Raw genomic sequence first — 24,070 nt, forward strand, 5'->3', positions numbered from 1 at the left:
CAATCCCAGCTCCCTCAGCCTCTCCTCATAACTCATGTGTTCCAGTCCCCTAATCATTTTTGTTGCCCTTCGCTGGACTCTCTCCAATTTATCCACATCCTTCTTGAAGTGTGGGGCCCAAAACTGGACACAGTACTCCACATGAGGCCTCACCAATGTCAAATAGAGGGGAACGATCACATCCCTTGATCTGCTCGCTATGCCCCTACTTATACATCCCAAAATGCCATTGGCCTTCTTGGCAACAAGGGCACACTGCTGACTCATATCCAGCTTCTCGTCCACTGTCACCCCTAGGTCCTTTTCCGCAGAACTGCTGCCTAGCCATTCGGTCCCTAGTCTGTAGCTGTGCATTGGGTTCTTCCGTCCTAAGTGCAGGACCCTGCACTTATCCTTATTGGTAGATGTGATATATCTTGATTTAGTAAGGCTTTTGATATAATCCCTTATGACTTTTCATACATAAACTAGGGAAATACAGTCTAAATGAAACTAGTATAAGGTGCGTGCACAACTGTTTGAAAGACTACTTATAGAGACGTTATCAATGGTTCACTGTCAAACATGGTAGATGGATCTAGTGGGGTTCTGCAAGTGTCAGTCCTGGGTTTGATACAATTTAATATTTTCATTAATGAGTTTGACAAGGGAGTGGAGAATGTTTATAAAATTTGCAGATAACACCAAGCTGGGAAGGGTTGCAAGAATTTTAGAGGAGTGGATTAGAATTCAAAATGACCTTGACAAATTGGAGAATTGGTCTGAAATCAACACGATGAAAATTCAATAAAGAAATGTGCAAAGTATTTAACTTGGGAAGAAGTAATCAAATGCACAATAACAAAATGGGGAATGACTGACTAGGTGGTACTACTGCTGAACATGATCTGGGGTTTATAGAGGATCACAAATTAAATTATGATCCAACAGTGTAATACAGGTGTGAAAAAAGGCTAATATCATTCTGGCTAATATATTTATTAACAGGAGTGTCGTATGGAAGACATAGGAGGTAACTGTCCCACTCTTCTTTGCAATGGTGAGGCCTCAGCTGGTATACTATGTCCAATTGTGGGTGCTAACTTTAGGTCAAACAGGACAGAGTCCAGAGGAGAGCAACAACGATGATAAAAGGTTTAAAAAACCTGACTTATGAGGAAAGATTTAAAAAACTGGGCATGCTTAGTTTTGAGAATCGAAGACTGAGTGCGGAACTGATTACAACCTTCAAATATGTTAATGGCTGTTTTAAAGAGGATGGGGATCAGTTGTTCTTCATGTCCACTGAAGGTGGGACCAGGAGTTATGGGCTTAAACTGCAGAAAGGGCGATTTAGGTTAGATATAGGGAAAACTTTCTGACTATAAGGGTAATAGGCTTCCAAGGGAGGCTGTGGATTCCCCATCATTGGAGGTTTTAAAGAACAAGTTGGACAAACACCTGTCAGGGATTGTTTAGGTTTAGTTGGCCCCACCACAGCTCAGTGGACTGGACTTAATGACCTCTCAAGGTCCCTTCCAGCCCTACATTTCTTTGATTCTATGTGATCAGGCAGTTCCAGTGCTGCAGAGACCAGGGAATAGGGATGCAGAAAACTAACCTGATGCTCTCTACCTGGAGCCAGCCAAGGCCTCCACAGATCTCCAGGCTGGGGAGCCAGGAAAGGACCTGTCCCACTCAGAGGACAGGTAAAGGGTATATATAGTACCTATTTATAAAAAGGGGAATAAAGACAACCATCCGATGAAGTGAGCTGTAGCTCACGAAAGCTTATGCTCAAATAAATTTGTTAGTCTCTAAGGTGCCACAAGTACTCCTTTTCTTTTAACCTAGGGAATTGTGGACCATTCCTTAACTTTGATGCCTAGAATGATAATGCAGCAAATAATTAATCAATTTGTGAGCACCTTGAAGATAATATGGGGATAAGTAACAGTCAACATGGATTTGTCAAGAACAAACCATGTCAAACCAACCTAATATCCTTCTTTAACATGGTAACAAGACTTGTGGATGGGGGGAGCAGTAGATGTGATATATCTCAACCTACGTAAGGCTTTTGATGCTGTCTCACATGATCTTTTCATAAGCAAAGTAAGGGAAATATAGCCTAGATGAACCTACTAAAAGGTTGGCTCACAACTGGTTGGAGAATGTACTCAGAGTAGTTATCAGTGATTCACAGTCAAGCTGGAAGTATTGAATGGAATCCCACAGGAATCTGTCCTGGGTCCATTTCTATTTAAAATCTTCATAAATGAGAAGGAAAATGACGGAGTGCACTTATAAAGTTTGTGGATGATGCCAAACTGGGTGGGATTGCAAGAACTTTGGAGGACAGGATTAGAATTCTAATGACAAACTGGAGAAATGGTCTGAAATAAACAAGATAAATTCAATAAGGACAAATTCAAAATACTAGACTTGGAAAGGAATAAACAATTGCAAAAATACAAAGTAGGAAATGACTGCCTAGAAAGGAGTACTGCAGAAAAGGATCTGCAGATTATAGTGGATTACAAACTAAATATAAGTACAATGTAATACTGTTGCAAAAAAGCAAACATCATTCTGGGATATATTAGCATGAGTCTTGTAAGCAAGACACAAGAAGTAATTCTTCCACTCTACCCAGGACTGATAAGGCCTTAGCTGGAGTACTGTGTCCAGTTCTGGGCACCACATGTTGGGAAAGATGTGGACAAATTGGAGAAAGTCCAGAAGACAGCAACAAAAATTATCTAAATGTCTCAAAAACATGACCTATGAGGAAAGATAGAAAAAAAGTTTGTTTTTTAATCTGGAGAAGAGAACACTGAGTGGGGGACATGATAGCAGTCTTCAAGTACATAAAAGGTTGTTATAAAGAAGAGGGTGATAAATGGTTCACTTTATCCACCTAGCACAGGACAAGACATAATAGGCTTAAATTGCAGCAAGAGAGATTTAGGTTAGACGTTAGGAAAAACTTCCTAACTGTAAGGATAGTTAAGCACTGGAACAAATTACCTAGTGAGCTTGTGGAATCTCCATCAGTGGAGGTTTCTAAGAACAAGTTAGACGAACACATGTTGGGGATGATCTAGATAGGTGGTTTTCAACCTCTGGTCCTCAGATGCCTGGGGGTCCGCAGACTATATCTATGATTTCCAAAGGTATCTGCACCTCCATTTGGGGTCTGCAAATGAAAAAAGGTTGAAAATCACTGATCTAGACAATACTCAGACCTGCCTCAGTGCAGAGGACTGGACTAGGTGACTGATTTAGGTCCTGCATTTCTATTATGCTATGGCAGGTGTGCCACTGGACAGTTGGAGGAACACTGAAAATGGGCCAACCAAAATTATCCCTCTGGAAAACAGTACTTTGAAAGGGAAAAACTTGTGGGCTGTAAAGACACAGAGGACATTCCAAGAGAGGCCCAGGATAAATAGGGGTGACAGTCTTGTTTGTATCATGTGATGCAGGAAGGATTCTGATTCAGGTGGACAAGGCTCCATAGCTCCATTTGCTTTTTCAGAAAAGATTGCTGTAGTCTCATGACATTTGGCCTTTCACCATCCTGTGACTTTTCTCAAAAGTTGCTATACAAGAAAAAATATTTATATTACAGTAGTGCCTTGAGGCTGCAATCGGGTCCCTATTGTGTTAGGTGCTGAACATGCATGTAATTTAAAAAAAAGACAGTCCTGTCCCAAAGAGCTTACCTTTTGGTGTATGATGAGAGGACAAGTGAATACAGTTAGTCGGGGGACGGAAGAGGACAAGGTACAAATGAAGTGAAATGTTTAGTAAAATAAGCAGCAGAGGAAGAGGGTGAATCGAGGCTGATCATTGGCTTGCCAAACCTTGTGGTGAGAGAAAGAGCTGAAGAAGTCCAGGGAGGTGGAAAATGCTGAAAGGAGAGCACAGAATCTGAGTCAGTGAAAGAGTGGGAAGTCAGGGTACAGAGGAGAGGACTTTAGAGCAGAGAAGAAGACATGGGTGTTGATGAAAATTATGGAAGGACTGGGTTGGAGAGGGAGGAGTTGGAGTCGTGTGCAGTGTTGAAGGTGATGAAGCGGTGCTCAGCTGGGTAATTCAGCAATGGAGAGTGAGTGAGAGAGACAACCCACGGCTGCAGATGAAACAAGGTTGGGAAGGCAAGGAGACAAGAAGCTAGGAAGGATCAGATGGAAAATGTATCTGTGCAAAGTTCTGAATTATGCAAGCCCCTTCCCCCCCACCCTTATATGACCCTTGGTAGTACAGAAACTCCTCATTCTGGATCTCTTGTCTGGAAAGTATCTGTGTCAACATGGACAACTTGCATGTCAATAGGTTCCTACTACCTGGACAGAAACATGGAACAAACATAACAAAGAAGGTCCTGGATGTAGAATCACTGTCCTGCAAACATCAAAGTACAACAAATAATGATCTTATACAAAAACATAAAATCTATACAAAACAATAGTTTATTTCCAAAGCTGCTGTTTTCACAGTAAGTCCATTTTAACTCAATGTGATAGGAGGTGTATGGAAAAGTAAAACTGTATTTTCATGTAGAGGCAAAAATAAATGCAAAGTACTTACACTTAAATATAGAAAATATTGCATAGTTTTTAGCTCAGATAACATGCGTTTTCTAAACACCTATTATAAGAAAGATGATGTAGGTATTTTCTACAGGGATTAAAAGAGAAATACTTTAAAATGGATTATTTTCCTCTGTCTCTCCTTTAATTCTTCCTGGTGGACAACAAACAGAAAAGGCTAGAGCTCAGGTGGGAGGCTCTTTGTCAAGAGGGTATTTGTAATAGGCAGAAGGAAAGTGCAGCAAGGTGAAAAGGGAATAATAACTGAATAGAAGACAGAATGTTCTCTGCTGAAAACTCTGCTAAGTGGAAGCTGAAAGCTAAAAAGGCATAAAAAAGGAGGAAAGCTGAGAGATGCCACCCATGGCAATTAGTTTGAAAGGCTGAGACTAAAGCTGTTGGGAATTTTACACTGGAATAACTTTCTGATGGAAAGTGCAGCTTCCGCAAAATCAAAATTTTCCACAGGACTCTCCATTGGCAAAACTAAAATGGAAAAATTGTTTTGGATTGGTTTGACCCAAATCAGGATATTTCATTTTATTGAACTTACTCTGAAATATTTCTTTTTGAATCAGTGAAAAACAAACAAAACAAAAAATCATTGAACTGCATTTTCTTTTTAGCATATTGCCTTCTGGGGGTTGTAGCCCATTGTTTTCCACAGGCTGGGCTCCCTGGAAGACTACATCTCCTACAATACAATGTGGATCAAGCTAGGTGATCCATCAAGGGAATCACATGATATGAGATGCATTATGGGAGATGGAGTCCAACCATGTAACCTGATTTCCCCTAGTTTCCCCTACAGGCCAGGTAGATTATTCTCACGGAAATCAGGATCAGCAGAGGACCCTGGAAGGTGGTGAGAGTTGAAACTCTGTTTCTGACTTTAGGGGTCTGAAAAGACTACTAGAATGGCCAGTTGAGGACACCCACATTTTATCTTTGTTATGCAGCAGTATTGAAGACAGACTTGCCTTTTTAGGGGCTTAGAATACATAAGTACTTTAAAATGTGGTATGTATTGCTTTACCTCACCAGATTCTGGCTGTGTCTTTGGAGCCAGTACTATGTAGTTACTACTGCAACACAAGCAGCAGATTCTTTGAGATTTAAAATAGAAAGAAGAATATACTTTCAGCTCTCACTAGCTATGGTATGAAGCTTGAACCCCTAGTTTTTCTTATCTACTTTAGTCAGTATTATATACCTCAAGGCTATTTTGATACATAGTGCATATGTGAAATGTAAATTGAGATTACTTTTTTGGCAGGTGGAGGGATAGGGTGTTGTGCTGTTTGGTTGATATGGTGAGTAGTAAAATGCTAAAAGAAAAGGAGGATTTGTGGCACCTTTTGGACTAACAAATTTCTTGGAGTATAAGCTTTTGTGGGATAAAACCCACTTCATCGGATGCATGCAGTGGAAAGTACAGTGGGGAGATTTATATACACAGAGAACGTGAAACAATGGGTGTTACCATACACACTGTAATGAGAGTGATCAGGTGAGCTATTACCAGCAGGAGAGAAGAAAAAAAACCTTTTGTAATGATAATCAAGGTGGGCCATTTCCAGCAGTCGACAAGAACGTGTGAGGAACAGTAGAAGGGAAAAATAAACATGGGAAATAGTTTTACTTTGTAATGACACATCCACTCCCAGTCTTTATTGAAGCCTAATTTAATGGTGTCCAGTTTTCAAATTAATTCCAATTCAGCAGTCTCTCATTGGAGTCTGTTTTTGAAGTTTTTTTTGTTGAAGAATTGCCACTTTTAGGTCTGTAATTGAGTGACCAGAGAGACTGAAGTGTTCTCCGACTGGTTTTTGAATGTTATAATTCTTGACGTCTGATTTGTGTCCATTTATTCTTTTACGTAGAGACTGTCCGGTTTGGCCAATGTACATGTTTATTTCTGCCTCTCCCTCCCGCCCCCCCACTGTTCCTCACACGTTCTTGTCAATTGTTGGAAATGGCCACCTTGATTATCACTACAAAAGGTTTTTTTTCTCTCCTGCTGGTAATAGCTCACCTGATCACTCTCATTACAGCGTGTATGGTAACACCCATTGTTTCATGTTCTCTGTGTATATAAAATCCCCCTACTGTATTTTCCACTGCATGCATCTGATGAAGTGAGCTGTAGCTCATGAAAGCTTATGCTCAAATAAATTTGTTTGTCTCTAAGGTGCCACAAGTACTCCTTTTCTTTGTGCGGATACAGACGAACACAGCTGCTACTCTGAAACCTAGTAAAATGCTGTAATTTGTATTCTTGCTCGAGAATTGTGATGTCCTCTGTTATATGTACTAGTTCAGAGCCAGAGATGTATGCATGCATGGGGTGAGCTTGTTGGCATAGAAGCATATTAGAGGATCCATCAGCTTTTCCCTTGCTCTGCATGAGATGCAATTCTAGAGTTATGTATCAACTAATATGTAAGCTTCAGCAGAAACTGAAGAGCCCGAGTCATGTTCATTGGTGAAAATAAGGAGAAACTTCATTGATGTTAGTCAGGTTTTTTTAAGAATAAAGACAATGTAAGGAAGATCAGATTAGGCCCAGGTATTTTGAGGTTAAAGTTGCTTCTTAAAAGTTAAGAACTTTTTTTTAGCATATATACAGTTTGAGATAGGAATAATTTAAAGTAAGTGAGAACCATTTAATCAATATCCACCTTCCTCCAAGGGCCACTCCTTGATGCTGAATCACTGAAAGAGGAAAACTCACATTCTGTACTTTTTAAAATAGATTTTTCCAAGTAATGTACTTGGAATGTACTCTTACTTCACAAGAAAATATTTAGAACCTGATAAAGCCAGCCATTTATATATCTCTCTTTTATATTCCACCAGAATTGATCTTTTCTAGCAGAAAGTTTAATATCTATGAAACCCCATTTTTCTAATGGGAACATGTTTTGTTTGAAATTTTTTGACCAACCCTACTATTTAGTAGTGTTATGTATTCATTTCCATGTCCTAGGCAGTTGAGTCAATTGGAATTTAAATCTATATTTCTCATCAGCTTTAATTTCTCATCTACAGCTGTCAGACCATACCCAGCTTTTCACTATGGCTGTCAGAACAGATATTAAAATCTGCAACCAAAGTGGCAGAGGTGATGACTACAATGCAGTATGGGTGAGATATTTCCAGGTTCATCTTTCAATATGCAAATCATTCTATAATCTTAAACTTTATGCTTCACACAAATGATTTCCAGATACACTCTGATTAAAAGGTGGGCCTGATCCACAAACTTCAGATCCAAAGACATAAACCCAAAGTTTGTGAATGTTCACATCTGGGTTTTTGGTTTGTCTCGTTATTGAGATGAGGTCCTTTGCAGATTTTATTCTAACAAAACAAAGAAGATGGATTATATCACTTCAAGTATATATAAGAGCAAAGCACATTAGAATTTGTTAAAACTCCTAGCAAAATGGATCTTCTCATGCTGACAGTGTGTGTTCTACTTGTCACTTAAGTAGACTTCTAAAAGAATAGATGCTGAAAAGATTGCACAATAAGAATGTGGGGGACTTTCCTGATGAATGTGATAAACACCAGTTTCATATTTGTTACTCATATTTTTTAGGGAGCATTTGCCACAGACCAATATTCTGGAAAACCAGTGAAATCTCATTGTTTTTATATGGATATCTGAATGAAAAAAACGTGAAACTTCACTGGTCTTTAAGAATTTTGATCTGTGGTAAATGCTCCCTAAAAAGGAAAAGTAATTAAAAGCAAGATAAATAAGAAATAGGAAGTAGGTACTTGATTTATCTGTTTGGTAAGTATGGGAGGAATGAAATGTTCTTTTCAGATTTGGAGGGAACTTGTATAAACATAGAGACCTACAAGAAAAAGGTTAGTACCAAGTTCTGGAAGAGGTGCTAATATGAAGATACTGTCTGTAAGGCCCTACCAGAGACCCAGGCCAAGGAGGGTAGGCATTGGAATACCCTGACTACTTGCAAATTCCTTCAAAGAAGAAAACTGGCTAGTTCTAAGGTAAAAATATAACAAAGAGAAAGAAGTGGTGGAGAAAGGCTTTGAAGAGGGTCCCCAACATAGCTTGTAAAGTAGCCACTATGGCAGCCTTAAGAGATTGATAGTGGGAAGTCAGCAGACTCAGCAACATAAAATTATTAAGGATTGTGGTGCCAGAGTGCAAAGTGGAGGGAACAACTGAGAGCCATTGGTTTGGCTTCTACTATGGAAAAGGGTGGTCTGAAGAAAAGATTTAGGGCTTGTCTAGGTAGTGCATTAGTCCGCACCAGAGAAGGGGGACTAATTGTGGTACACGTGTGTTGTGGTCTAACTGGCCCATGTGAATCCTGCGGGCGTGAACTAAAAGTTTTTGTGCGTGTTAATGTAGTCCTGTTTCAAACAAACAGAACTACATGAATAGGGAACTTTTGGTGTATGCCAGCAGGGTCCACGTGGACCAGTAAGCATGTGACATTCTAGTGTACCCTAGAGTTTATACACCTTTGCAGTGGTGGACTAATGCACTGTGTAGACGAGAGCTCCAACAGCTGTGTTAACCTGCTTTCAGTTCAGTGATGTAGAGACCAATTGGAAGTGGGGACTCTGCATAGGAATGAAAGCTTAAGCTTGAGGCTTTGCAGAAACTGTTTGCCATATTTAGCTTCTGGGGCTACATTAATTTCTATGGGAGTAGGAAGAGAGCTATGCTCTGTGATCATGTAGCTGGGTCAAATTGCTCTTGAAAGGGGGACAAGCACTGATTTAAGCTTTCTCTCCTGTAGGTGGCTTTGTTGCTGAGTGGAATTCTGCTCAGTGACTCCCTTCTTACTCACCTATTTCCAGCATGGCTTAAATAGCAGAGTTTTCATATGGTCAAGGATAGAACTTAGCTATTTACAACACAGAGTTTGACCCAGTTTACTCCCATCTTCTGTTTCTGAATCATCTGTGAACAGACTTAGATTTTTCACAAATTTCTTCTTTCAATTTTTTTTTGAGAAATGCTTTCTGCAAACATATTTCAACATATGGATGACTGTGAGCTGTTTGCAACAATTACTGCTTTGAATATTCACTATTTGTACTGTGTAGTTGAGAACCTGCTATTGTTTTTCTTTCCTTAATTGGGTGTCTCCCAGATACACTCAGACCTCTCAACACTGCTCTATAAACACTTCAAATGTAAAAACGTGCAAATATCTATTTGCACACGTCTTTGCAATACTATCTTTTTGTGAAGATTCTTGTGAATAAAATGTCAGTGGCATGAATCCTCATAAAAAGCAACTAAATGGACCCACAAATACTATCAAAGTGAAGTAACAGTTTTTAACTGAATGACAGTTCAAAGTTATTTCTGCAGCATTTGACCTGTCAGGACCTTAGTTTTGTCTCATCTGAAAGACTTCATTTTCAGTAGCACAACTCCTACCACCATGTTGAGGGACTGGTTTTGATCCAGAGGAAAGAGTGCCATTTGTTGCACTGGTAACACACTGTACTTCAGCACCCATCCAAAAACTGACCAGGACCAAGCATGCTTAACTAGAGAGGTCTGAGAAGGCCAAAGAACAAAAAGATACAGGAGAAGCAAGTGAACGAGATTAAATTAAAAGTATGAAGCCCTCCAATGTATTATAGTAATTTCTTCTTCTTTGATGCACTCTAATTTCTGTGTGAGATGTTAAATATACACACAGGCATACTGTACATTGACCTGAAAGTGCATGTGCAGGTAATAATTTTAATTGGGCTGTTGATGTTGTTCATTTGGTTTGGTTTGGTGAGCTGCCCTACTTTTAATGAATCATTATGGCCCAGCTCTGCCTTCAGTTCCCCTGGGTGCGATTCCCATTGAAGTTTGAGTTCAGATTTTATTTAGAACTTTAATTGCATGTGCAGCAGCATGTTTGGCTCTTATGAATATTAGTACTTCTGTATAAAGGCATGGTGTAAATAAAAATGATGTCTTAGTGAGAACATGGCTTTGGTCTGAGTCTGGTTGCCTCATATTATTTTTCTTCCCCTGCTACCTTTCACTTTTTTTAGATGTTTTGCTAATTTGTGTGTATATATAGAAAAAAATCCAGAATGTAGGCACTTTTTCCTAAGTAAATATTGATACATTTTCACAATATTGTCAATTTCTTCATCATTTTATGAGGTCTCCTAAATTCTTAGCACTTGTGGGATTAAGCTACATTTAAGTTCAGTTCTTTTAAGAGCAATGCTGTCATGGACAAAAGTGGGGAATGCCGGATCAATATAAAGGAAGTGGAGGGTTACTTCCTTGTGGATGCACAATTGGGAAGTTGCATCCTTTGTCTTTGTAGCATTCCAAGTTTCTTTTATCAGAGGGGAGGTCCTCAGGTAAAGTTTTCAAGGCGAACTCATGGGGCCTGATTCTTCATTCTCTTGCACCTTGTGTGGTCACTTACACCTATACAAAGTGGGTGTAAAATGCTGCCATTTTAATGTAACTCTACAGTGGTGTATATAGTGACCCAAGATGCATGGCAATGGAGAATCAGGCCCAGAGAATGTCTGGAACTCTCTAATCCCCTCCAGTCTCCACAAGAGTGTATAATTTGGCTCCTACCCAGTGTGCTGTGAGTACTGCTCTCCAGACCAGGGCACTGAGGAGAGTGAATTGGTATGGTTGTCTTTGCTAACGACTATGAAAACCAACTGATAAAAATATTAATGAGTACAAATCTTTACAAAACAAAAACTATAAACTTTCAGTGCCATCGGCAGCTTTCTATGAATACAGGAAGTTTGAACTGAAAAGGGAGCCTAATGAAGTAAATGGGAAATAAACATTCGATAACTGAGAAGCCCAAGGCCAACATTTATATTTTGGATTAAGGCTTTTACCCTACTGAAAAAACATACTGATGAGTTCTCAAAAACATATTGTTTTAAAGGGCCAGACTGGAAACAAACAGACAGTAAATTATAAAGAAAAGAAAAACAAATTAGTTGCAGTATTAGATACACACAGGGTTTTAAAAAAACACTTGGATTGGTTATGACACCCATTTCTTCTTTTATTAGTATTTATTATTATATAGAGGACTAAAGATATTACACGGTGCTACTACTGAAATACCAGATTTAAAACAAAAAATATTCCCACATTCCTTTTTGTCACCTTCTTACCTCCACTATCCCGATACACAAGGGTGAGCTGTATTGTTCTGTGAATCATCCCTCTTACGCAAGCCTATGAGACATAGTGGCTAAATATACACATATCCTAGCTCCTCAATTATAGAACTAGGGCTCCAGTCTAGCAAATATGTAAGTATTCCCACTGAAATCACATGCTTAAAGTTAAGCCATTGTTTAAGTGCTTTGTTGGGTTGGTGCCTAAGTGATACTTATTTTGGGCATCATTTTCCCTAGGTGATTGGTAGTAATATAAGATTTGCTTTTCTTTTTTGTAACACTGCATATATAGGTGACACCACTTTACCCTTTATTATAGTCAATAGTTTTTCAAGGTTAATGAATTCATTTACAAGTACACTTAAAGACAATGCCATCTTTTTCTCATTGAATTGCATGGCCATACTCTCACTGGGTTCCGTGGGAGTAGGACTGAATTCATGGGGCTAGATTTTCAGAGGTATGCAGGCACCTCTGCAAGTAGCTGTGTCTTAAGGAGACGTGTATTTTTTGGTTGTGACTATACTATAATACTTTTGTCCTATGTAGGAGCTTTAATTATGGGGGATAATGAATTATTAGTTAGATGTAAAACTTAACTTGCTCCATTAGGAGTTTTAAACTGTGCTATGAATTGCTGGAAAGGTCACTTTCCTCAAATTTTCAGTAAGGTCTGAATGTAACAAAGGATGAATTGTCTCCATACAAATAACGAAGAAGCAAACATACATTTTTATACATTGACTAGACTTACTAATTGTAACTGATAAAATTACAGTTAAATAATTAAGTTCTAAAATATAACTTACTCTCATGATATTTACATAAATAACTCCACTTCTATATTAAGCTGTGTGTTATATATGTCTGTTTTCATGTTGGTGAGTGCCACTTCTTGACACATTTGGTTTGACTGAAAAGGAACATGAGGTTCATATGAGCGGTTATATTCCAACCACTTACAAGTATCTTCAAGAAGAAGAACTTAAATTTTAGTTCAGATCTGAAAATGTAAATGGTATCATGGAGTTTGGTATTTGGTTTTCAGTCTCCAGATAACATTTGCTCAGTATACAAGAAGTTACTTGGTGTTGGGAATTTGTTTTTAGCTTCCAGCACCTTTAACTCATTCTGGCATCTGAAAGTCAAGCTGTGTATTTTCTTGGTCTAACTTTATTTAACACTGTCCCAAACTAGACACATTATGAGCTCATATCTCACTTACTTCTTCACTACACCTAATAACAATTTAAATTATACCTAATTTAATTGGGCCAGAGTTACTGCTGATGAACCAAAAGCAAGAAAGCACCTGGTTTGACTCTCAGATCCCACGTTGAGATTGCAAGGTTTACAGTTTGGAAAGCATTTTTTAAAAAGATCCCTTCTGATTAGCAAATAATCCAACTTGACTGGAAGTCATTGAAAGACAATAAACACAAAGCCGGTCATGTCATTTTTTTAAAGAGTAAAAATGTGTTTTAACAGAGCAAATGGCTTGTTGTTTTTGGAAACTATGATGCCTTTGCTACTTCTCCCACTTGCAGGTGCACCCCTGTAAAAGCCAGTATTGGGTTTTCTGGTGGGTTCAGTTGAGGTAAGCAAAGTGTCACAAGCTGAATATAATAATTTCCTAGCACCTTCATTGATTTTTTTTACTTTGATTATCAAGTATGACTTTTGCTGAAAGAGATACCAAATTCTATAAAATTGTACTAAGCAATGCTGTTTTCTAACTTGCTTGCAGAAAATGGCAATATTTTGCTCGCTTCCCTTTCCATGGGCACAAAATTTATTGTAAGGCCATTTCTGTACTTTAATACAGAAATAATTAAGAAAATATACTTAGGTAGGTATTAACTAGTGAACATTAACTAGTTAATTTAGTTCTCAAAACATATATGTGAATCAGATACATTTAATTATTCCCATTTAACCTATAGGAAGACTGAGACAGAAACTGAGTAATCACAAGTTCACAGGGGGAGCTGATTGTCAACTAGGATTTTTGAGCAGTTCCTGATACTCTGGAACGACACCATTTTTAATGTACCATTTATATAGGAATTGCTCTGCCACTGCAAACTGCTTTGAGATTTGGGGGTTCTAGTTACTCCCCTAAACAAACTGTGTATTGAGGTTTCTTTGTGAAATGGGGAAAAAAAGATCAAAACATTAGAGGCACAGTCCTAGCCCAGCTGAAATCAATGGTTGTTACTGACTTCTTTAGGGTCTCAATTTCACTCTAGGAATGGGATTTTCAAAACCAGTCAATGTCATCCTAACTCTGCTCCCACTGAAGTCATTGGGATTTCTGCCAATGACTTCAAGGGAAGCAGAGTTAAGTCATCACTAAGCACTTCAGAAAATCCCACCCTAAACAGATTTCTAATTTTGTTTTTGTTTTCTCCTTTCTACATTTTAAGTGACTTTAGTGCTGGTGAAATGCACAGAATTGACAGTTTAGGAAACAGAGAGAGACAAGGTGGCTGAGGTACTCGCTCTTCTTGGACCAACTTCTGTTTGAAGAGAGAGACAAGCTTGGGAGTTTATACAGAAATGAAGAAGAGCTCTGAGTAAGCTTGAAAGCTTGTCTCTCTCTTCAAACAGAAATTGGTCCAAGAAGAGCGAGTACCTCAGCCACCTTGTCTCTCTAATATCCTGGGGCCCGCACGGCTGCAGCAGCACTGCATAGTTCAGGAAGCTGACATCTCTCAGTCACAGACTAGCATAGGCAGCAGCAGCATAAGTTTTTCAGGTACTGCCCAACCTTTGTGCATCTTAACTGGAGGGACTCACTTGTAGTGGGTGAGAGGGTTGTGAGGTCTCCGGCTGTTCAAACCCAGTGAGAATGCCAGTTGTGATGGGGACACATGATCTGTACAAACTGGGTTGAGAACCACCAGCCTATTAGCTGAGAGCTGTTGTACAACCATCTGTTGGTAAAAATAGCTTTCTGCCACGACCATCCCTTATCAGGATTCACATCTGCAAAGTGAGAGCTTCCATAGCTTTCTCCAGTCTCTCACTTAACGTACTCTCTGATTGATCCAGAAAGGTTCTTAATACTTTATTAATTTACCAAACTCTTAGAAATAATCTCTTCGAAGTCAGGATTTTTTTCAGAAGAATTCAAACATTTTCCCTTGAATAATTTCTCTTCCCCTTTTAAATCCTGTCGGTGGTCACTGGAGTACTTGAAAACATGTTAACCAAAATTTCCACCTGATGGAAAGGAATAATCCCTTCAAAATCTGAGCATCAATAAAACCTCCAGTCTGACATTGGTGAAAATAGCCAGCATATTACGTACTTCTCTGAAAATAGCAGTTGTTAGTTTAAAAACATTTAACCTATAGCTTGAAATTTTGAAATACATTCTCCTTTTCCTACCAGAAGCTTCACTGTCAGTTACTAAGTAAAACCATCATTAATCACAAGTAGCTACAGTCATGTGGTGACTGTAATTTGGTCACAATGAACAAAAGACAAATGATATAGAATACTATTAGCAGTGATGGTTTTAATGTAGACATTTATCACTGATTTAGGTTCACTTGATATGACTTTGAGATAAAAAGAGGGAAAAAATTGCCTAGCTGTTGAAAATTTTATTGCTATTAAATCATAATTTTGGCTAAAATGTTCAAATAAGACTGGCAGAGTTTTCCTTTATCATTTTTCTTTCCTAAAAGACAAAATTACAGAGGACTCAGAAGAAACCAGATGCAGTGCAATTAGAAAAGTGAATGTTGATTAGTTGTCATCTATCTAATTGCTAATAATAGAAACAGAGTTTTTTGGCAAGCTATCTATTTATAGGAGTCACAAGGCTTATCCAGCTCATCAGAACAGGTCAGATGCTATCAGAGCAAAGAGGGGCGGGGGAGATCCACACACACTTTCAGTAAAGGCTCCCCCCGCCCATAACATTCATTCAAATAGCACTGCATAACAATTCCATTGCCACAGAGACTGATGACACCCTTAAGACAATCTTTGTTATCTAATTTTTGTTCCAAGATACTATCCAGCGGCATAAGACAAATTGTAATTTAGTGTGTCAAAAAGAAAAAAGCACAAACAAAACATTTGCATCCTTTCATGTTGTGTGATAAAACTCCTTTCCTAGACATAAATTTAAAGCTTAAACTTAAAATTTGGCAGGTGAAATACAGGACTTAGCATACAAATGCATCTGTAATTCAAAACTGTCATTAAACACTGAGCATGACCTCTAGCTCACTCTCTGATAATAATATTTGGACTTGTGCCCTAATTCCCCATCAAGCAAAAAATGTCATATTACAAGTATAGTAGTATCCATTGTCATTTTTGTTCTGGCTTAGACACTAAGTGTGAAATCCACCGGGTCCATTTGTGGCTTCACAAGGACCAAAACATAATGAATCTGCCGTAGTTGGCTGTGCAGGTGAAGCCACTGTGTCCTGAAAAGCTGAGCTGATAAAGTGACATCCTCCGAGGGATTGTGGAAGGGAGAGTTAGGACAAGTTAGCAGAGCGGCAGAGACATAGCCAATGGGTTTGTCAATGGAACAAATCTGCAGGTCACAAATGCCATATGTACACAAAGGTTTGTGGTAATGAATTCAGCCCTCTGAGTTGTTTGATATGAGTGAGATGTATGACTGGGTGTCATCCACTTGCCATAACACTACACCTCTGCATCTCTAGATTAGATGAGGTGAAAGAAAGAATCCTTGCAGGACACCATAGTGAATGAGATTAACCCCCCAGGTATATATAAATGACTATGAAATTACATGCACTGTACAACTTTAACTGCTGGTTAGTCTCAGACATTCACAAATAAAGTGGCAGTCTAATTAAGCCTTATCCAGTGTCTCCTGTCCTTCTTCCGGCATAGCCAGACAAAGAAAGGATTCTTGCAGGACTCCATAGTGAAGAGCCTAAGAGATATGTCTCAAATCTTTGATAGTGTACATTTGGAAAAATCCTTTAGAATTCAATAGAAAATAAGACTCTTTCTATAGGTTTTTGGGCCATCCTTTGAAATTTAATAGAAAATTATATCCCTTTTATAGGATTTTAGAGGATGGTTTAAAAATATAAGGCTTATAGAAGAGAGAGATCATTCTCTATTAAATTCTCTAGGTGTTTACAGTAATTTCTATACAACCTTGTTTGTTTTACCCCTATTCAAATTCTTCAGGACTTTTTCATAAGGGTGTAACCTTATAGTGCCGTCATTATTTAATAAACAGCAATATAGTGTTTATCCTACATACTACTTTGTATATGGCATCTCTGAGCATTTACATGGCTACTGATTACTGAAGCTGAACTCAACCAATAGTCAATTTAAGACTTCTTAGTTTGTTTTTAGTAGATAAGGTTTTCTTATTCATTGTATGTACTACATAATTTTTATTATTCTATTTGTCAAAACATATTTAAAATTTCTTTTTACCATTTCTAAAAAAATTACTTTGCAATACTTTACTCTTGGGCATATTTTTAGCTTTGAAATAAGCTGTGAAATGCAGCATGGATAAAATAGAATAACCTTTAAGATCCCTGGTAGCGGCCACTGAAATGAACCTTCAGAATCATTGTTTTCTCTTTCCTGAAGGACTCCCTGAGGATTACATTGAAAACAATTCTATCTTGCTATCTAACACAGTTCATATAACAACTCAAACCTAGAGTGACATTGGTGAACTCCTGTGGTGTATTACGCTGGATAATACTGTATATACTATACATCAAGGCATTTGAGGATTCTTATCCTTCACATATAGGTTTCTAAGAGCTCTAGTTGCCTCACAAGATGGGAAAAGGATAACGCCTAAGGGGTAGTGCCGTGCATAATATCTCCTGGGCACTAGGAGTAGCATGGGTTGTGGGGAAGGTGCTCTTTGCTCCATCTTTAAAAAGATATAGCAAATACTCACCCAGTGCAGCTCTGTTGATGCATAGGGTGATGGAGCTATGGCCCCATCTCACCCAGAAATGCTCCCTGCATCCCCAGTTCACTAAAGCCAAATTCCACCTGTTCTGGGATGTCAGAATTTGGCCTATAATAGGTGTGTATATTCTCAAATAATACAAGTCACTGTATAAAAAAATACAAAAAAACACCTTCACACAATGTTGTGACTTTCCAAATATTCAAACACCCGATGCTGTAAAATTAGATTTTTAGCTCCTCCATTGACAATGGGTTGGGTAATTTGGACATGAAGCTCTGGAGATGTTTGCATATTGTGCAGTACATGTGCTTTTGGTGCTGTTTCAGGCCCCATCACTCTATGAAGATTGTATTAGTCTATGCAAAGGATATGCTTCAGGTGGTGCAGTCACACTTTCCCCAAAACGAGAGCTGCTGACTAGAGTTGACTGGGAATTTTTTAACAAAATGTTGTCAAAAAATTCCCAATCTGTCCAAACTGAAACATATAGCCCAGAGCGCTCTCCTGAGATGTAGGACAAGCATGATCAAGACGCTGTTCTGCCTGATTCAGAGCAGGGACTTGAATCTAGTTCTTTCACATCTGAGGTTAGTTCCCTAATCACATGGCTATTCTGGAGTAGATGTCACACACTAAATTTTTTTCATGAAAAAATTCAAAAGATCAGTTGCATATTTGTTCTAATGTGGAATCAAAAACAAATTTGAAAACCTAATTTTTTCACCCGATGGATTCTTGTTTTCCAGCCATCCCTACCATTGGGTCATTTTAATGGAAGAGTGGGGTGAAATGAGGTGGGAGTGGAATTGCTCTGAAATGCTTTCTTTTCATTTTTTTTTTTTTGGGGTGAAAACTTTAGTTGGTGGTGAAGAAAAATGAGCACTGCACAATTCTGCCTATTCAGAGATTATTCCAAGATATAGGCCTAAATTATTTCTTGATAAGACTGCAATTGGATCCACATGAGTGGACCCTGGGCCTGATATGGATCCAATTGTGGAATGGGAGCACTGATGGCTCTTTCAAGACAAACTTGCCTTTGGATGCATTCATTTGTGTCTGATTGATGTCAGGGAAATCTGCCATTGGGGATCCAATCGCAGAATTCAGTCCACACAGTGCATAAGAGAGTGGGTTAGTCAACAGCCGTCAATAGCAGTGAGTGGAAAAAAAACCCAAACAATTTCTAAGCTTTAAAGTCTTACTAAAACATTTAGCAGTATATTTTTTGCTTCTATATTTTTTCTTGTCACTGCTGCAAGCAATGATTTATCTAAAGAGAGTCTGTGTCCAGTGCAGAAATATAGACTAAGTTGTGCAATCTGTTCTGAGCTATGTTGCTTGCTGTGTACATCAATGAATAATATTCACTTTACACTCAGACAGAAATTCTCAATAAGCACAGAAGTCTCAGGGCAATAAAAACCCACAATCTAATTCTAAAAATGTTTTAAGTTGTCTGGTAAAGGTATCTAGTACTCTGTGTGTGGTGGCATACTTTCATTCTTCACTTATGGTAGGTCTTGACTGCTGTAGGCCACAATGCTCTCACCGCTCCATAAACCCAGAACAATAGGGTAAATTATTGGCACCTGCATCTGTAATAGTAAAGATCCTTTTTTAGATGCTGGATTAAAATAACTGTTAGAATAACATGAGTCTTAGGTGTATTTAAGGGCTTTGGAACTGTGTAACTGCAAGAAGTTGGCACTGTGATTGACAATTATTGCTAATAGGTTTAACCTATGCCAAAGTCTCTAAGCAGGAAAATTGCCTACACAAGAAAGTTCAACCCAAGAAATGTATGCAGCTTTAAAATACCATGGGAAAGATTCATAATGACCTATACATTTTCCACCAGTGATTACCACATCTGAGGGGAGGATGCTGTTCAGGTTATGCACTTGGATCTTTATAGAAAGTGGCACTTTAATTCCTACCTTTATCATCTTCACTGGCTTCCTACCCATCATAGAATCTGAATAAAAATTCCTCTCAAAGCTGTCTCCATAGACTCATTCACCACCTACTTCTGAGAGCTCCAGATATATCATTCTGTTCTTCCAGTATTTCCAATTTTATCCCTCACAGTTGGGGATGGGGTCATTTTTTCGGTTACCTCTGTTTCATACTCATCTCTCACCTGACTTCACATTGAATTGACGCCTTTCTCTCAGATAGCAGTATATTTTCCAAGTGGTGAAAGGTTGTGTTTCCGGTTATTGATTGTGGCCAGTGTGAACTACAAATGGTTTCTGGGGTATTTCTAGAAACTTTATGAATGTAATAAAAAATCATTGGAATCTGGTCCCTTTTGTTGAAAATAAAATCCATCCCTACTGAACAAAAGCTTTTGAGGAGTCTAGGCCTTAACAATGAATTAAAGTCAAGAGCCACCAACTTTTATGAGACTGGTATCTAACATATCACAGTCCATCCTGATGCTTAGATTTAGGTTAAGTATGATATCACAAAATGTTTGGTAACTATTGGCAAATTCTACCCTTTCAGGTGATAAGAGGGAGTATGTGTAGTTATAGCCTGAAAAGAATACTTTTTACCATGGTGCATGGGAATTTTAATATGTACTTCCTATAAATATTTGTGGGCACTAATTTATATTATAAGATCTAAACCTGCAGACCTTACTCATGTAAAATGTCCATTGCATTCCCCATAAGCTTGCTTGAACAGGGACTGGAGCCATGTATTGTGTAACTGGTTTTTAAGCAATGAACTCAACGTTGGGTTCTACTCAAAAGTCAATGGCATGGTGCAGTCTTCAGTAGAGGCTTCAGGATTGAGCTAAAAGTGTACTGCTATTTGTTTGTTCAAAGACTGAAGGATGTGTTTACTGAGGCACAAATGGCAAGAGGGTTATGTATTGAAACTACAGGTGGGTTCTGTGTGGATCTATAGTTGTGCCCACACAGCTTCTTCTTCAGATTAATGCTTTCAACTTTTTTAAAAGGCCACTGCTGTGACAACATAAAATACATTTTTAAAAAAGCCCTGCATCTTATTTATTTGGTAAACGTCTTAATTAAAAATATTATGATGTGATTTGTTTTTCTTTGAAGATCTTAGAATGAACAAGTGGATTAAAGATAATGATTTTACTTCTAATGAAGTAGATTATCTTCTTGACTTACATCATACTTATTTAATAGCCTATATTTACTTGTTTCAAGAAATTCTTCTGGTAATATGTATTATACATAGAAATGATATAACGTAACATAATATCACCCAAGCTATTCATTTTGCTTAAATTTAAAGAAAGCATTATTTAAAAAATGCTTTAAAAGAAAATAACTTTAAGAATTTATAGCCTATTTAAGAAATACAGCAGGCAGTTCTTAAGTTGAAATTGAAACGTGCAAATTACAGTACTAGAGTGGCATGTCCACGGATTTATATTTTTGCAGCATTTCTGAGAAATCTGGACAACCCTTGGTGCAAAATATCTTCATCTCTCAAAATGTCTACAAATAAATAAAAAGCCGCTTTGGCTCAACAGTTCCTGATTTGTGAATTATGGGAAAGCCAGAGAGGAGCTTTTCCCCTAGAGGCCAGTGGATTAAGCGATCCTCAATCTAAAACCTTCTTGGCTCTCTGCCACTGAGTGACTTTAACAATAATTTGCACTTATAGAACACTTTGCAAACATTATTAAAGTTATGTCTTTCTTCATGTCTGTGGGAAAGGTAAATATCATGCCATATTCATTAGAAAGTGTAGGCAGATTTAGGTAGGCACTAGGTAGAATATAATTAACCATTAATTTTCCTTGTGTATAGTATTTTTCCCTCATTTGTTCTTTCCATGGAAACAGAAATTGTCGTCTTGCTTAAGAGATATTATTACCCTACTGTTTTGCTTGTCCTAAAGTCATCAGACCTTAAAAGTTATTCACAAAATGGATACACCAGATTTAAAATGGTCTAACTCTTTGGAAATTATAATCTCATGGTACATCAGGCTCCCCATCTTCTGTCTGGGGCATCATTATCATTTTCACACTAATCATATAGGCTCCCACAATCAATGAGTGCTTTAGTACAGTGGTTCTGTCAGTGGAATATTGCTATGTATGCATTAGCGGGTAGTTAAGACTGAATGTCACAACTTGCCATTTCCTTGTTTTTATAGGCGTGTATTGGCGTTGGGGAGGGGGGGCAATGTTGCCTTTATTCAATCTGTATTCCCTTTAAGATTTTCTTTATGGAGTAGATACAGAGCACAGAATCCATCTTCATTGTATTCTCTGTTCTATATATACTGTATGCCAACATCTTTTTCCATTGAAACAGCATAATTCTGAAATCAGCGTGCTATAGAAATTCAAAATTCTTGACAACGCGTTCTTGACAATTGCATTTGTTGTGGAAATGTAGAACTTTTTTGCATTAAATGATACTACTGTATATCTATTTGACCTATTGCATTAGGCACCAAAAATAGAGCCAGAATTCTAGAAACCCTAATCCAGTTTAAGGTATCTGGGTGGTACTAGATTGCAAACAGTAATAATAGTCTCAATCATTTTACAACAACAGTGTCATTCAGTTAAGGATCTACACCCTTCCTCTCCATCTTGCTAGTAACTTCTCTTATTGTCACTACTAGACATTAGCAGAACTTTTAAAATATTTTTGATTTTTCATTTGGTATTTTTTAATGTGAATATAAATGTTTCAATATGTAGTCACTATATTCAGTCACTATATTCAGTAATTTCTTTTTTAAAGTTTATTGTTACCATGGGTGTAATACCAAACTATTAATTTACTGATATATTCTGTTGATTGATGTTTAGTTTGTGTCAAAATATGTATCTATTAGCTTAGAGGATGTCTGATTCCTATGCTAATATTAGGATTGGATTAAGGGAGAAGGACATTTGGCCTTTGATGCCATCTGCTAAATGTTATCACTTATTTTTAGTACTTGGCTATATATAATCCGTGTTTTTTAAAGTATAATTTTCATTTAAACTTCAGTTAAAGCAGAAAAATGGATATATTCACATAAAATCAGTAGTTTATTATTTAGTTTATTAAAATTCCACATTCCTTAGAGTAAAACTCTTAGGATGAAATTCCATTGACTTTAATGGAGCCAGGATCTCACTGTTAAGGTCAATGGAGGTCAAAGGATTAACGGGGGGGGGGTAGAGGGGAGGGCTGACCTATGAGAGAGAACCTTAAAAGCCAGAAGCTAAGCGACCAAGGGGAGCTAGCGAACAGGGGAGATTGAGAGGGAATTTGTAAGAGGGAGTCATAGTACAATCACTATGGTTAGGCCAACATTGCTCCTGTCTCCCCCACCTGCACCTGTATCCAGACAGAGAACATGACCATGGATGCCTCTACCCATATCTTGCAGTGGAATTGCAGAGACTGTGACCTGCATTTCCCACTCTCAGAAAGCCAGCCTGGGGGGACCATCCAGTGTGAAAGGTGCCTGCTGGTGGAATCTCTCTCAGGAAGCAGGTGGGAGAGCTACAGGTGGCGGTCACTAGGCTGAGGACCATCCATGCCCATGAGGAGTTCATTGAGGGTATTCAAATGGAGGCATCCAAGGCTGAGATAGCTATCTATCTTGAGAGGACTGCTGTCATGCCACCGGGGGAGAAAGATATGGCTGTCACAGGAAGGACACTGGCTGCTTGCTGGTTACTTCTTGCAGCAGGCAATGGTCCACTCCTACTTCCAACCCACCCACCATAGCAATGAAGAACTGTTATGCGGCCCTGGCAACAAGCAATGAGGAATCACTCCCAAAGATGGAGAAGGAGAAGCCATGTACCCCAAAGGCTGAGAGGTTCACAGCCACCACTCCCAGGAGGAAACGTAGGGTAGTGGTGGTTGGTGACTTTCTTCTGAGGGGGACAGAGGCACTGTTGGCCTGACATGGCATCCTAGGAGGTATGCTGCCTGCCAGGGGCCAATATCCAAGACATTATGGAAGGACTGTTGAGGATCATCCAGCGCTCTGAATACTAATCCATGCTACTCATTCATGTGGGCACTAATGATTCTGTGAGGTATGACCCTGAGCAGATCAGAAGTGACTACAAGGCTCTGGGAGTAAGGATGAAGGAGTTGGGGGGCAGTGGTGTTCTCTTTGATCATTCTGGTCAAGAGTAGGGGCCCAGGCAGAGACAGATGCATCCTGGAGATTAATGTCTGGTTGCGAGGATGGTGTCACCAGGAGGGCTTTGGTTTCCTTGACTATGTGAAGGAGGTCTGCTAAGCAGAGATGGGGCCCACCTATCAAGAAAAGGGAAGAGCATATTTGGATACAGATTGGCTTTAAACTAACTTTCATGGGGGGCAGATGACAAAAGCCCACAGGTAAGTCA

The sequence above is a fragment of the Lepidochelys kempii genome, chromosome 3, assembly GCF_965140265.1.
Source record: "Lepidochelys kempii isolate rLepKem1 chromosome 3, rLepKem1.hap2, whole genome shotgun sequence".
Lineage (NCBI taxonomy): Eukaryota > Metazoa > Chordata > Testudines > Cheloniidae > Lepidochelys > Lepidochelys kempii.